We start from the raw sequence: 17,541 nt of genomic DNA on the forward strand, positions 1-17,541 counted from the left end.
AAAAAAAAAAACAACAAAAACCCAAGGCTTCCCTATTTGACCGCTCTCTGTTTTTATTTTATACCCAATTATTAAACGACAGTTTATAAAGCCGTGATTTAAAATCCTATTATCGAGATTCTCGATTATGTAATAAAAATAAAAAATACGATTCCATACATACGATTCCTGTATATCTATAATACGCGAGATATACATTTATACACTCGCAGACCTCTCCTTATATTTTATTGAAAAAAAAAATTCTGTATATTCGGTTTATATTATATGGTTTAGATTTTGTATAGCCGTATAGATAATTCATATATAATATATTATTAATATGCTTATAATACATATAATATAATATGTGTATATGAGATAGGTATCTATTATATACTGATATGGACTTATCCAATCTATTATAGGTATACGGTTTAATAGTAATAATAATAATAATAATTTGAAAGAGTTCATCTGCACACACGCTGCCGCTATTCTGCGTATAGTCATATACAGCGCATACCCTATCCTGACGACGAGTGCTCAGAGAGGGGGTGGTTTCTGTTTCATCCTTATAAGTTAGGGGTCTTCCCTTTCCCTTCTATACCTTTTTATGCAGCGGGCCACATATTATTTTTTTAAATCTTGCGGGCTGCATTCGTAGTAAAAACATGTATTTTATATAAAAATGCAGTTTTATTATTACAATTTTTAAAATTAGGAAGGTGCATTTAAAATTACAAATTATTATTACTATTAAAACATTTATAGATAAACATTTTTTTTTAATTACAAATTTTTTATATCGCATATTTCCGATAGCGATAGCTTAACTGTTATAATTTTATTGAATTATAAAATGAACATGCTAAATTTAAAATGTGATCGCGGGCCGCGGGTTGAAGACCCCTGTTATAAGTGTTTCCAATATTTATTTTTTTTTTTTTGTAGGATTATTATTTAACCGATTCGATATTCATAAACTGTTAATTATTAATTTTTACTTATTTTTACCTAACCCGTTACAATAATTATATCTGCTGGTGCCTGGTAATACGCCCAGATTTTGTTTTGTTTTTATATTATTATTATTTATGTATTATTATAATACGTCTTGTAAAATAATATTATTCATTACTATCTACTATGCATACCTATAACCGTAACCTACGTCTATTTTAAATTATAATCAAAAAACATATAAATACATTATTACCTAGTTACTTTAAATGTAACGATGATGAACATTATAATATATCAATAATTATCTATTCCGTCTCCGTTTCCGAGGTAAGCCTCTGTAGGTATTCGATAAAATCAACTACCTATATAAACAATAATTTATTATTATATCGTCTTCGTCAACCCGGCAAAAATCATAACTTCGAATTCATCCGGCCCATTAGCTCAGTTGGTTAGAGCGTCGTGCTAATAATGCGAAGGTCGTGGATTCGATCCCCCCATGAGCCAAACTATTTTTTTATGTTTCAATTAAGATTTCATAACAATAATCATATGTTTTAACAACTTTTATATTATAGAGTCTACCTACCTACCTACTTACTAGACCAATTTACATTTTGAATACTTCACAAAAACAAAAATAAAAAATGATAGATAGTACTATAACATTAAGTATTATTATTTTTAAACCGTTCAATTTATTTTCAAATTGTGGCACTCATCCAAAATAAACAGTTCTAATTATACCAGTATCGGTACTCGAGTGATATTTATTTATTTTTTTATCCGAATGCAATATCGTGTCAGTTGCACACCAGCTCTACCAATAAAATATATTTAACAAAAAAAAAAAGCCTGGACATGATAGTATGATACTAGCACTTAAAATATAATTGGCAGTTCAAAAATATTAAATATAGGTACTTAAATTAGTTATCATATAATATAATATTATGCACGATTAAGGTTCAATTTTTTAGCTGAGGATTGAAAATTTACAGCACGGCTTCTCATATTAAGGCCATAGTGTTCATACTGTAAACAACAAATCTCAAAAATATTCACACAGTTTTTAATTTTTTTTATAGATATTTAAAGTTAAAATTTAGACGATATTAGATGTTTAAACTGAGAAATAAGAATAACTAAATAGTTTTAGTTATTTTTTCATAATTTAAAAATATTATTCGTGAGTACCTTGAAAGCTGTATATATTATTATATTTTATACTCACAATAATGTTTTCAAATAATGTAATATATACTGTTCTGTGGACTAACATTAATTCAACCTACTGTATTACTAATGGTAAGATAAATTCCATTAATGAAATAACATTATAAAATATAATTAGTAATATAGGCCTAAGACCGTCATGGCCAGGAGTGGGTTTTTATCACTCAGCAAAGGGGGGGGGGGCTAATTGAGGCTCAAGAATTTAAATAGTTGTATTTTAAATCTATATAAAATTTTAATTAACATAATATGTGTTTAGGGGATGGAGTGGCCGAGCGGACTAAGGCGTCGGTTGCGACGGTTCGACGGTTACGAGGTTACGACGGTTCGAATCTCGGTCACGGGCGGCATCGCTCTTTGGGCATTTCGCGATGTCTGGAGAGAGAGGCCGCTGCCCCCAAACCGGGCATGTCAGAAACCCACGGGTGCCCATTCAAAATTCTGCCAAAAACCCACGAGTTAAAACCTTACAGTTCCTTCCCTTACAGTTCCCCAGGCTAATGACCTCAATTGTCGAAGCCTTAACCATAACAAAAAAAAAATATGTGTTTACTAATATGAAAATCATATTTTTTAATGTATTTGTTTCACAATAACAACATGTTTTAAATAGTTATATTGTTATCAATTTTCATCTGAAACCATTTATAAAAGTAAGTAATATTAATTACCTAATAACAAAAATGAACTGTTTATTTAAACAAATATTTGTATAATATAAATATTTATATTTATATATAAATATGTGCCTCCAGTGGCGCACACTGGAGGGTTCAAGGGTAGCAGTTGCTACCCCTGATTTTTTAAAAGGTGGTTGTCTCCAAGCCCCAAAAATATCCACAATGTAACAATTCTACTATGTATAAAAAAATTATTAAATACTATATGCATATATAGACTTAGCCATTAGACTAAAAGCCAATATTTTACCACTGTTCATTTTTGAATGTGCACCACTGTTTATATTACATTATTAATTCCAAGTTTCTTTTTTTAACTTTTGAAGATCTTCCAATGATATTATTATAATATTATCTGTTGAAAGTTGAGACTATATTCTTCAATTATGATATTATATAATAGTTATTGATAGGTGTATCATAATACTTGTTTTAGAAAAATAAATAGCCTAGTCCCAAGGGGGCCTAATGCCCCCATAGCCCCTCCCTTAAACCCGCCACTGGTCATCGATCAGAATCTTTTTCGTATACAACGATTTTATATCATTGACTTAAAATTAAAGTAATTAAACACGTCATATATTACGCAGTGACCCACGTGAGTACGTGACCTTTAATGTGTATCAGAGCAGTCTTTTTTTTAATCAATTATTGATATAGTTTTTCTTTTAGAAATTGTAATTTACATTGTATAAATAATATTGTAATAACTAAAAAATAATAAACAACTCTATTCATCCACATTCAAATGATAAAAAAAGAAAAAAATATTTGGCCCATGGGGGGATCGAACCCACGACCTTCGCGTTATTAGCACGACGCTCTAACCAACTGAGCTAATGGGCCTGAGTGGTGGGGAATCGATATTCCATACCAAATAGAACAAAAATATTAGAATACCGATAATACCCAACAGATTATACAAATAAAAAATCCTAATCTACCATCCTACTTGATATTTTTCCACTGCAGGAAAATTGAGGGATCATATATATATGTTTTTGAGCAGATAAAAATTATCAAGTAGTAATTTTACATGCAAACATGTTACATGTAGTTGTTAGGAATTGAGTTAATTGTTTTATTTTTGTTGTTGATTTGCGTTTCTATGACAATAGACAAATTGTTACGAAAATCGGTTAGAAAATAAAGGCGAATCTGCCCAAAAATATTCATATTTTAAAAAAGAAAATGCTAATAATTGTTTTATATAAATAAATTAAATATTAGATAGTTTCTATATAATAAATTACTAATTACTCATTGACGTAAAGAATTACAAAACAATAATTATTATGTTCCGTATACTACTAAATACTTTAATTAGGTAAAAATTTTACATTTATTAACAATTTAACACAATACAAATTTTTTAATTTTGTAGGTATGGCTCGTAGACCACCTCACGAGGTCTCACGGACCACCGGTGGTCCGCCGACCATAGGTTGGGAACCACTATAATATTATAGGCACACATTTTAGGCATGGTTAAAAGAGGCAGAAACGCAAATTTCCCAGATGGCCGGATGGCCCGGATGTAATGGATGTATGTTTTTTTTAACTAACACAATTCATTGTACCTACCTATAATTAAAATCGAACAGAGGTTCATTTTGACTAGTGTTAGTTCATTACAAATTACTTCCCCCTGTACCTAATACCCAAGTACCTAATAACTATTAACTACATTACTACTGAAATGAACTAAAATTATTAATTTTTTATTAGATTGTCTGGTGTTTATATATCGCGTTTCCTAATCAATACCTAATCGTCCATATCAAACAATAATATATTATGATATGTATATTCATAATTAGGTAGATATAGGTACCTACGACTACTATATTTTTAAGTTTAATTTAATTTATTCAGTATTTAGTATTATTACTATATTAGATAGGTACTTAGTACCTATTATATTTACATTGACGTACCTGCTAGCGTACATAAAATTTTTAAATGCTGCTGAGGAGCAGTGTCGTAGCCAGATTTTTTTTTTTTTTGGGGGGGGGGGAGCCCATAATTTTTTTAATTTAATTTTTGCAATGCTAGAATACCTGATTATCACTTATTACTTTATGGCCCTTTTGTTTATAAAATGTGACTACACGCCTATATTTTTTTACGACTACAATTATATGTTTAACAACTATGGTACCCATACATTTAACTTAGCAAAGTATTAATATCATTGTAAGGCATATAGATTTATAGAATAATGTATTAATTAATATAACTAGGTATATTAATATCATTAAATCAACATTATCATTTATCAATATGTGTTGTAAACACGACATATAATTTTTAGTTCAAATATTATTACTATTTATTAATAAGAATACTAGATCATAATTTTTCAAACTTTTATCTTCTTATAAAAGTAATACATGTATATCTTAAACGCCAATAACCCTGGTAGTTGAGGCGTATTTCTAAATAAAAAAAAAAAAAAAAAAAAGTAATACAATATAATGAAATAATGAATACTGACTTATATATAAATCTAAACATTATTCTCACCTGTTGATAATTTTGTATGATCATCTAAACAGACCAAATCATGAACTGACTCATTATTTTCAAGCACATCATTATTTGTACCGAATTCTGTTTGTTATAAAATAAGTACATATTTGGGAAATTTAAATCTAAATTCTAATGAAGCTATGTTGTTGAATTTTATGGATTAGTATGTTAAAATTCCATACCATTTTCTCAAAAGCTTCGATATTATGTATAATATATTGTTTTTTGGCAAGTGCCCTCCTTGGCTATGATACTATAGAGAGGAGTGAATTGAGTCTGGGAGGTTAAATTCAAATATATATATATATATATATATTATGTATTATACCTAATCGACTATACAGTATAGTACATTAATTGTAGGTATGTATTTTTCCAAAGATGTTCACAACTTTTAGAGGTGTTCAACCCCCCTTCCATTCCTTCCATGTATACTCCACTAAACTAAATTAGTATAATATAATATTTTAATATACGTATTTTTATTATGTATATAATGTAGGTATATATTTTAAAATTGTATTATATTATACTGTACGTAGCAATTGAATAAATAAACCTACATTATTACGTATATATATTAATAAAGGCGAGAAAATGCTTACCCTGGAAAATAGCTTGATGATTCGGCCTCAAGCACAATTTATTATATATATAATATTCGCAACACAATACTACATTGTTTTGGCTGGTCCCATTATTGTATAATGGCGCTTGGTACTTGGAAGTATCGAAAACGAGAAAAATAATTTTTTGGAGCACCGAAGCAGTATATTTACTGTATAATAAATAACATTATAACATAAAATTGTTATATTTATAAAACGTAGGTATAGCGGAAAAAATGAACAAAACAATTTCCGACTTTCCGAGCAAATATTATGTAGGTACCTATACAACAAGCTATATAGATAAAACATTGAACACACAGGCACCAGAAACGACAAATAAATCTGTGTCTGAAAAGGCCGATTTCACTTTTCGCCGACTTTTGACAATTAAGAATTTTATTGTTTTTATTTTTAAACATCATTCGTGCTGGTAAAAGTTTTATTTTTCAATATATCAATTGTCACGCTCTTGTTGTACGCTCAATTGTGCGCCTTGAGTTATGATGTCCAACACAAGAAAAGCCACGCGTAAGTATAGAACTTTGGAATGTGTCATGCTGTATGGCTTTGCAACACGAATTTGCCGAAAAGTCATATTAGCCATATAATATTATACTCACATAATTTGATTTTTTTTTGTGTGTATGGGGGGGGGGGATCTAACCACATTGGAAAAAAATTAGCATTACACTAATTCATGACGCCATGACGTATAATTTATTCTATATTTAAATTAATTATTGTTCAATGTATTGCATGAATAAAACAACCTAACAACACATTCATAATAACTTTATTGTTATTTAATCAATTAATATCAGTTAAGTAAAACAATACGAGAGTGTAAGCATATAACAGAAAATCAGTAACAGCCATAATGCCGTATTGTATTAAATAGTTGGGTGAATTGCATGCGACACGACAATCATACATGGACATGACGCGTTATCCTACATTACAATAATTCCCACGAAATAATATTATAAACTAGGTAATAAATTTGCCACTATAACAAATTTTACCATTCAGAACGATACTTCCACTTAACTATATCGGTTCAGAGTTCGAACAACACTATAAGGCTGCCATCCCTATAGAAACCGGGAATATTCGTTTTCACTATATGGTAATGGTATAGGTACTCACTATACCCGGAAGCCTTTTTGGGAAACATTACAATTCATTAGTTTCTAAAAAATATCGTTTTCGTCTGTCGCGGCGAAAGTACGTAACAACCCTTTCGTTATATACCTATACTCAATGCTCTATAAAAGTAAGAAATAGGTGGGTACTTAAGAAAAAGTCGACATACCCGCATTGTTGTCCATGTCTTATATAGTAACGCGAAATACCATACCAAATTATACAAATAATCCAATCAACTTTGTTATTTTTAATGTTAGAAATAATTGAATCAACTTAAAATTAAGAATTTTATCCGGGACTACAATTAGGGTTTTTTTATGTTTCAATTTTGAATCAAGTTGTGAGCGTTTTATTTTAATATTTCCAAAAAATACCCTATCTTAAAATGATCATGTCCATTTTTTCAAAATTAAAATCTAAAAATCTAAAAAGAGATTTGAATTTGATTTAAATTTGATAATAAATGCAGTCGTTGTAATATTTAAAAAAAAAATGTTGAATGGATTATTCTAAACTTAAAATTGGTATTTTATACGTCAATATAAGAACAAGACGGAGACAACGCATTGCGGGTACGTAAACCTTTTTCAATATCTATTTTTATACTCTATTATGCTTACATAAATAAAATAAAATGTTATAAATATGTATACATATTACGTTTATTATTATAAAATTTGCTTTTCAATGATTTTTTTAAATATATATTTATTCTACATAATATTAGATATTATATTTTAGTTTTATAGAACTTTTTTATTTCTAAGTCGATTAATATTGTATTTTATCTCCGAGTTCATTATCATTAATAACAATCAACCAAAGTAACAACATCAATTATAAAGATTTTGGTAATTATTAATTGTAATTTGTAATTGGCTTTTAATTTATATAATATTATAGTATCTATTTATATAAAGATAAATTGCAACGATATCTCGACTGTTATTCAATGAATTCAGAAAATTCTATAATTTAATTTAAGTAAGCTCGTTTAATACTTAAAATTATTAAAAATGTAATATGAAAATGTTATTGTTTCAAAAAAGCCTTGCTTTGTAAATTATTACTCTGATTATGCAATCATAAATAGCCGATAGGCAATATAGCTAGGTACCTAACAACATATTTGAATACACCGTCTTCGCCATTATTTAGGTACAAAATTATAATATTATTTACTAATGATTTGATTCTAATGGTTAATCGTAGGTATCCACAATTTGCATATTTTGCCATAGGCCTCGGGGGAAATTAAAATGAAGTAGATTTGAAATTACAACATAACTGGTTATATAAATAATGTATTATATTATAATCATGTTCCGATATTTGTACATGAAATTCAATAAATAATAATTTACTGTTTACCGGTGTTTTATGATGTATTCTAAAATATAAAAGATAATTGGTAAAATAGTAAGATATAGATAAAGATGAAAGATACAGTACAATTTAACTATCTAGATATAGATAATCAAATAAACAATCAGCTTATTTTTATCTGAATAATTTTTTTTCGAACCTAACATTATGCAAATTTGCTAGAAGTCTACCGGATATATGATACATATTTTTGGAGGCACCTTATTATTAGTGCACACGTGTGTTATGAAGAGAGGCTAAGCAAACACAAACGGATTTCGAAATGTATACGACTGTTTACGCATCTTCAGTTACTTAAATCACTTCATTAACTTATAGAAAGACGAAGACACTTTATATTATAAATTAGTTAATTAACTAATACACGTGCGGCCTTAGTGGTGCCTTATATTCGTATAGTAAGTAAGAATAACCCACTACCCCATGCTACCGGATATATCAATTTCAGTAAGGAACGTACCAATAAGAGTCTCTTGTTCTCACTACATATCATTTTACACTGTCTTTTCCGAATACATTTTTATTTTATTAAATAAAATGACACCTTTCTTATAACAATTATAGCTCAACCCCCCTGCTCTTTGGAACTTGCTTCGAATACGCAATAAAAAACAGGCTCACGACAGAAAAATTATTTGGCGCCAAAATAAGAACTATTCTGGCAATTTTAACTCATATCCTCATGATACAAGTAATTCACAACGGCTCAATTAATGAAACATTTTTTGAAAACTACTTTACAACATCTACAGTAAAGAACCAGTCGACAGCTTTATATAGATGAAATTAAACGAAAAACGGAGTTGAAATAATGTTCTATTCCTATAAAAAAAAACCTTTGCATCTTATATATTTTACGTAATATTTACGACAGATACGTGTCATAACCGCTTAAAAATAACTTAAAGAAATTATTCTATATGGCATGTTTATCTATAGCTACTATTTTTACATTGTAATAAGAACCCTGGAATTAAAACGTCTAAAAAAAATAATAGTGAGTCGAGTGAATCGATTGTGACACTAAGAGAAACGAATAATTGATTATAAGTAAAATTACAGTCCACGTGTGGTTTAAATATATTAATGGCTGTATTAGGTATATTTGTATATTATTGTACTCGATCTGTACTCTGACATATTTTAAACGGGGCCGCCATAAACATTCTTATATACCTATATATCCAAAGGCATTACAAACGAGTAACAATACAGGATAGGCTTATTATACAATAATATGATTGCACCTCAGCTATCTATATTACTATATTAGGCAGTCATTTGGGGATGGTCATATATAACAATAAAACGAATAATATTACATGGTCACCTACAATGGTGTAGCATGCCAATACAAACAACCGTTGATAGATAACTTCACTATATATGAATAATAATACGATTATATACGATTACATCCCGATTTAAATTTAATTCCTCTTGGTCAAAAAATTTCATAAAAATATTCTACAATTAATCCTGACGCAGATGAGTAATAGAAGAAAATTCAAGAAATTCATATAGACACACAGTCGATAAGGATACAATCGCCATGTATAAAGTTGGTGCAACCAAATTCCCTCTGTAGTACTTATATATTAAACTCGGCAATATGCCATGAAAATACAGGGTATTTGCTATATGAATAGCTGTATAATATGGTAATATTGATCACATTTTTCTTTCTTTCAAAGACAATTAGAACCATTTACTACACATGATAACGATGATCATATAGAAAGAAGGAAAATATTCATAGCATTGATGGTGATGCACTAATAAAAGTTAAAATATAACTAAAGACTATTAAAATTTAAATAAAAATATTCATATAAAAGGTAAGTAGGTATACCTGTTTATTACTGACCACAGTAACTTAGATATTAATTGAACATAACATTAAAATTCAAAAAGAAAAACTATATTTAAAAACAATGCAAAGATGTTTAAAGAATAAATTAATGATAGCTTTGTTATCTACATATGGTATTATACTAATTTTAAATTGATTTTCAGTGTTTGCGGACGATACGAAAATCCTCACACAAGATTGCGCATTAGAATTATCAATCGAAAAACTACAGTCTTCATTAAACGAAATCATCTCCTGGTTCAAAAAATGGAAGCTGAACCTAAACCCAACTAAAAGCGTGGCTAAAATATTCACCTTAAAAAGATACAACGATCCAAGAAACATTAATATAAACAATCAGATTATTCAATGGAATAGAAAAAATGATTCAGTCAAATATCTTGGTGTTTTTCTCGATAAAAAACTAACATGGAACAAACAAAACAAAAAACTCACACAAAGATATGCCAGGATGAGAATCTTGTACCCCTTAATCAATCATAAATCAACCTTTAAAATGAAATCTTCTCTCCTTCTTTACACCGCAATAATCACACCAATGATATCCTATGACTGTCCTGTATGGGCTGTATGGACCGCTGCCTCCGCCACTAAAATAAATAAAATCCAAATTTTACTAAATAAATTCCTAAGGATATGCCTCAAAGCACCATGGTCCATGAAAAATCGTCAGATCCATAATGACACGGGAATACCCCTAATAAACGCATGGATCAAAACCCTGTTTAAAAAATTCCATGCCAAACTAAAAAAATTGGACAATGCTCGACATTACAAACTAGAGAAAAAACTCTAAACAGACGTCTGCGGCCTCGACTATCCCAGGAAATTCTACTAACAGACAGAGAAGACTCGCCATCCGAAAATGTAGATTACTATAATAATTAATATAATATACAAGACCTCATAACATTATTTATATTTTTATTTTTATTTTTATTTGTATTCATATATAATAGCATTAATAGCACTAATAATCTATGTCATTAGTTCATTACCTAATTTCAAAATTCGTATACCACAAATTATATACAAAAAAAAAGAAAAATAGTTGTAATAGCACAATATGTGCTGAAACATTTTATAATTAATAAAATAAAAAAAATAAATTCATTTTAAACTCATAGATTTACTATAGTATATTAGTATGCATAAAAAAATTTCAAACTTAGCTTTCACAATCAATCGATATAGGCAAAACAGAAATACTTTCACTCGTTAATTTTAAAATAAATTTTGACTAAAAAAAAATTAAATAAAAAAATACACATCATCGCAACACCATGAATTTAAAAGAAAAGAATATCATATGCAAATTTATTTGGATTTGTTTTAACAAAATTTATTGTTCGGTGTACAATTTAATAACTTGGCTCAAAAATACAACGAATTACAACTAATCATTCAAAAACACAACCCAAAAATATTATGCTTACAAGAAATCAATTTCAATGACAATTCAATAGGAAACGTTCCAGCATATACAGGATACCATAAAAATCGTACAAATGCACTTCGGTCCAGCGGTGGTGTAGCCATCTATATCTCTGACACTTTCCATAGTACACAAATAAACCTATTAACTAATTTAGAAGCAAGCATATAATAATTAATAGTAATAAGTCACTAATATTGTATAAACTGTTTTTTTTTCTTCCTATTCTATGTAAATATTTATAAGTATATAATTGTATAAAACTCAAAGCTAATGGCCTATGCTGCCGAAGCTGTAACGTTCAATAAAAAAAATAAAAAAACTTGGCTAAAATAATGTCAACATTGTGTATAGAATATAGATAGTATTACTACAATCGCAGTACATGTATGTTTTCAAAAAAGTTGTTTGAAATCGCATGAAACTTTGTAAAATCGTGTACTGTTAAAAATGCAATAAATACGAAGTTTATAAAATATGTAATCATTAGGGCCCGGATTTAAATGCATTTAAAACCATACAAATATGCTCTAAAAAATAGCCAAAAATGTCCTTAAAAAATGCATTTTACCACAAAAAATGATCTTAAAAATTCCATTTATATTTATTTTTTATACAATTTGTTATTTTAACTTGGAATTTATTGTTAAAATATATTTATTATTTTATTAAAAAAAAAAATTAGAAAAAATAATACTTGATACTGCTATGATGTTGACACGCATAATATGTTTTGGGGCAATATTATTCATTCTAAACATAGATAATAAAATATATATTAATAAATACACTAAATTTGTATAGTATATTGAACGATATGCATTAAAAACCATACAAATGACCCAATAATGCTAAAAATACTCTTAAAACATAAAAACGCCGAAATATGCAAAATAAAATGTTTAGCTTTGAAACACTCGTTACATGAAACGAATTTTATACTTGGAAAGCATTGTCTATATGATCAATCAAAAAAAGATGCACTTTGCATTGAAGTCCCTAGTAATCGTCAAGTATAAACAGCAAATCAGTTACAAATGTTACAATCAGTCAATTATTAAGATAGAAAAAAACTTAATAATTCAAAGTTGTTCAAAATTATTTTATTGAAATTCAACCACAAAAAGCAAGAAAGGAGTACGATTCAAAACCATTTGCGCAGAAAAATCAAATCAAAATCAATTCCATATGTACATACGTAATATCTATTGTTCCTTTTATCGTAAAACAATTAAATCGTTAAATCGTTAAATCGTTAAATATTGTGTTAGACGTGATCCTTGAAAAATATATTAACAATAATATATGTAAAATAAAACGATTATAGTATCATTAAAACTCGCTAAAAGATTACATCATTAGTTCGAAATGGTAAAATAATTTTTAATTAAATTTGCATTAAACTTTCGATGCAGAGTTGTAAGGAATCGTCCGGAAAACTATATGTGTGGATAAGCTCTGAGGGGATACTGCAACTCTGTTCAATTTCAACCGAGTCAATTAAAATGTCACGCTAATGTATATATTATTATTATTAAACGCGAAGGACAAAAGTCGTAAGTTCAATCGATTCCCTGTAATGGGCCGGAAAATACGTATAAACCTATACATTGGTTTCAAAAAAAGAAAAGAAAAACAATAAAAAAAAATTAACATATTCAATTTGTTCTTTCGCTGTAATTGGCTATAAAACACTTGGAAAAAAACGGGCCGGTTTGAACTATACAGACAATTGGTTCTTTTTGTGTATAAGGTCGTTAAATCAAGGTATGTACGTAGTATTGTATGTACCTATCTATATAACTGGTACTGCCTCTCGCCCTATGGCCTATATATTATCGGTCTCACACATGCATACATTATTCTTATATCCGTGCAGTTCGTTGCCTGCAAACGATGATATTCCCGTGGGATAAATGTATACTTTTTCCCAATCGTCAGCGATATTTGTAGGTAGTATTATAGTTATAAGACAACATGCAGCTAAAACACTGTTGGTAAAATACTGCAGTTTTTTTTTCCATTTTATAATGTATATATTAATTATATTTTATTATTACACATTTTTTAAATTATATATTTAATTTTTATTTGTACCAATATAATCTTTGTTTGCAAATATAAAATGTATGAATGTTGATTACAAAAAAAAATTGATTGCTGTAAAGGGGGGTAGCCCCCACTTTTTGGGTGTACATTTATAAAGCGGTAGCCTACTGAAATAATGCAAAAATGCAGTAAATAATATATTTATTTATGAAAATTATATTTTTTAAGTTAAAAAATTTGTAGTGTCTATGGGGGGGGGGGCTTTGCCCCCCACGGCTTAGGTTTCATACCGTACATAGAGGTAGATGGGTGGGTATAAATTAATGTCCATTGCCACACCTAAAAAAAATTAGTTCGGCGCCACTGTATGTATATGTATATAATATATAATATTCTAACGTTTTTATTCATTTTGCATGTACCTACACTCCTACACTACAGGCTACACCTTATAACTTTCTCGCTTATTATATTCGCACAAAGTTAAACTTATATTTTAATGTGCTAAGCATTTTTAAATAAATATATTAAATTTGTTTTCACGACGTTGTAAATTTAACTTTTTTTTTACACCACAATGGATTTTTTAAATTATATAATGGAGTCTTCCATGTGATTTTGTTGAACGTAACCGTTAACACAATTTGTTTTATTCATACTATCTGTAGGTATTTATGCTACGTACAATATAAGTAAATTAAATCCCGTACAATGTAACTTTGGGAGATGTGAAATATTGTCTTCACATTTTGCATTTTACAATAAAATATTAAATTATAAACTTTATTCGTCATACATCGTTTATATAATTTACAACTGCCAATGTGGTATCAGTAATGTCAGCTACTTTTTTTTTATGGTTATAAATAATTAATTATGCATATAAACAACTCTGCTTTTTTTCCTAATATATTACCTAACCTAACCGTATTATAATATAATATTATCTAGTATATAACATATAATAACATCTAACCATTTTGTATTTTTGTTAGGTATTTCTATTTTGCATACCGCATACAATTAAAATATAAATAGGTATTAGTAATTAGGTATATTATATTTTTATTATTTAAATCTTGTAACGTTTTCCCTCATTTCATCGATACGTCGATACGAACTACGAAGTTATAAATTATTATTTTGTGAGGTCTCGACATGGTTCTGAATTTGCTTATAACCACTAGACTGCAATAATACACGGGTAAATATTTTATTTTATATAACAGATATGGCCATTTAGCGGTTCGCTATATTGCCATATACATATATGTATATATATAGTCTCGTCATATGACTCGCGGCTTATTTACAAAAACAAAAATGTCCTTATTAATGTTATATATTTGGTTTTGTACAAATATATGAAACAAAAAAAAATATATTGTAAAAAATAAAGCAATATATAATACGAATAAATAAACACTTCTAGATACGTAAAACTAAATAGTTATTCATTGAAGTATTTTTATTGCATTGGTGCAATAAGATCAATTATGACTTATGATTTATGAGTAATAATTCTATGATCAGTTAAATTTTAACGACGTTTCAACTTATTTAATTATTATTTTTATTGTTGATATATTATATAATAATATACTTAATAATGATTCAACCATATATACTATATTTATCATTTATATTTGTCCTTAATTTAATACTAATTAGAATACTGTCTTAACTGAATTGACTCTTCCTTCTATTCCCTAACTGCCTTTTAGTCCTCAACCAACTGCACTAATTCTCACGAATGTCTCTTCAATACGTAATAATTACTACTTCTACTCTATTGCTAAGTCTATATTATTAGTCAGTAGTCACAGTCATTCAGTTCTCCATGAACCCGTGGCTATCATTAAACTCCTCTATTAATTAGGTACTATACAATTTCGCAAAAACTATTATATCGTCACTGCGACTACCTATATTAGACACGCGTAGCAACACACTATAATATGCCGCTCATCGTTCGTCATTATTTTTTACTGCCGACACGCCTCTAGTTTATGTCCGTTATTCTTTGTATAATATAAATAATCGAAATTTTATTATTATATTATATACATAGGTGTACGTATAGTTACTGTAATGATAATATTAGTACTCCTGTTTATTTTTTAATTTCATTCGAACACCGTTATTACAAATTACAATGTTCATAATATTTCAAGCCTGTGTTTTTATCCAAAAAATATCAAAGATTTATAATAGATCACCTGTCACGCACCATGTTTCGGTATACGGGGATTCGACAAGATTAATAATATACATTCGCGGTAGGAACATCAGCAGTCATACACTTGCTAATAAAATGGAACAAAAAAGTAACTATAATGTCTTTTATTCTTTTGGCGCTGTATATATTTGTAAATGATTTAATGCTTAAATGATGGTTAACTACACCCAAGGAGACTCATATATGATCCACGCGTAGTTACACGATTGGCTATTATTATTTATAATAATAAACATATATGAACTATAATATACACACATATATACCTACAAATACATATGGTGCATTGCTGCAATACATTATTGCGTGAGATCGCGACACGTGCAGTGTAAACTTTCGCTGTAGGTTACCTATGTCACAGGGGAATAGGGTTGACAAGACTGCACTGCATATTCTAAAGATACTCGCTGTATTGAAATATACGAAATTACGAACTGTTCAACTGTGTTAATTCAGCAGTTCATTTCAAATAATATACTTTTATAGGTAATGGTAACTCAATTCAGTATACTTTATATATTATATAACAATATAACGATAAAATTAGTAGGTACCTACCGGCTACCATAGATATTAAAGAATGGATAGGCCGTGTATGATGCTTATCATAAAGACCGCCTCGTCAACGTCAACCATTTAAAAATTTTACATTTTTCTTTTACAGAAAATTAGCATGTGATTAACATTAATTTGCACGACTATTGCCAAAATTTCCATGACAAAATTTACACCCGCATCACAAAAAATAATGAACGGTGCTTAAGAGATGTCTCACCAGCACCATCCAACATGAAAAATTAATACTGCACCTTTGAAAAGGTATTAAGTATATCATATCCATATTATACATGTATATATATTCGAAAAAAATGTAGACCGTTGACTACAATAGTTGAAGAGATAACAGCTAGATATGGATGGGTGGGTCCAAAAAAAAATCCTTTTGCTACACCATTTATTTAAGACTTCTGCGCCACCGATTCTATTGTTGCTACATAATACATATAAAAATATTATAATCTTTATCAGCGGATCTCTAATATGCAAGCCCATTCCAGAGGATAAAAAAAAGAACGTTACCTATTATCAATTTGTAAAAAATGTTATTTCAATTTTAATTAAATAGGTATTAGGTAGATGTTTAAAAATTATTTATGTCTTATGTCTAATAATTATTAATATATTTATAATATTAATAGTTATGATTTTATGTAGTAAGTAACGGACAATATATTCAACGGATTTTAAACATCTGTATCTGTACTACTTTTATTTGTCCAATTATTTTTAACATTTAACAAATTAACATCCGTATCTATATATAATATAATAGGTAACATTATAAGCTCAGAGCTCTCCCTGACTATCCTCCTATTCCACATAGTTTATTTTTTGTGGTTTTTTATTTT

The 17,541-nt window shown here is 28.5% G+C and overlaps 2 non-coding genes across 2 annotated transcripts; one reads left to right on the top strand and one right to left on the bottom strand.

The window, feature by feature from the left end:
- The first annotated feature begins 1,378 nt into the window (after positions 1-1,378).
- Positions 1,379-1,452, top strand: TRNAI-AAU (transfer RNA isoleucine (anticodon AAU)). The gene has a single exon. It is a non-coding gene; the product is annotated as a tRNA-Ile (tRNA).
- A 2,181-nt stretch (positions 1,453-3,633) lies between these two features.
- Positions 3,634-3,707, bottom strand: TRNAI-AAU (transfer RNA isoleucine (anticodon AAU)). The gene has a single exon. It is a non-coding gene; the product is annotated as a tRNA-Ile (tRNA).
- Positions 3,708-17,541: the final 13,834 nt, after the last annotated feature.

This window comes from Diuraphis noxia, unplaced genomic scaffold (assembly GCF_037042655.1).
Source record: "Diuraphis noxia isolate RWA-SAM2 unplaced genomic scaffold, SU_Dnox_SAM2 contig0004, whole genome shotgun sequence".
Lineage (NCBI taxonomy): Eukaryota > Metazoa > Arthropoda > Insecta > Hemiptera > Aphididae > Diuraphis > Diuraphis noxia.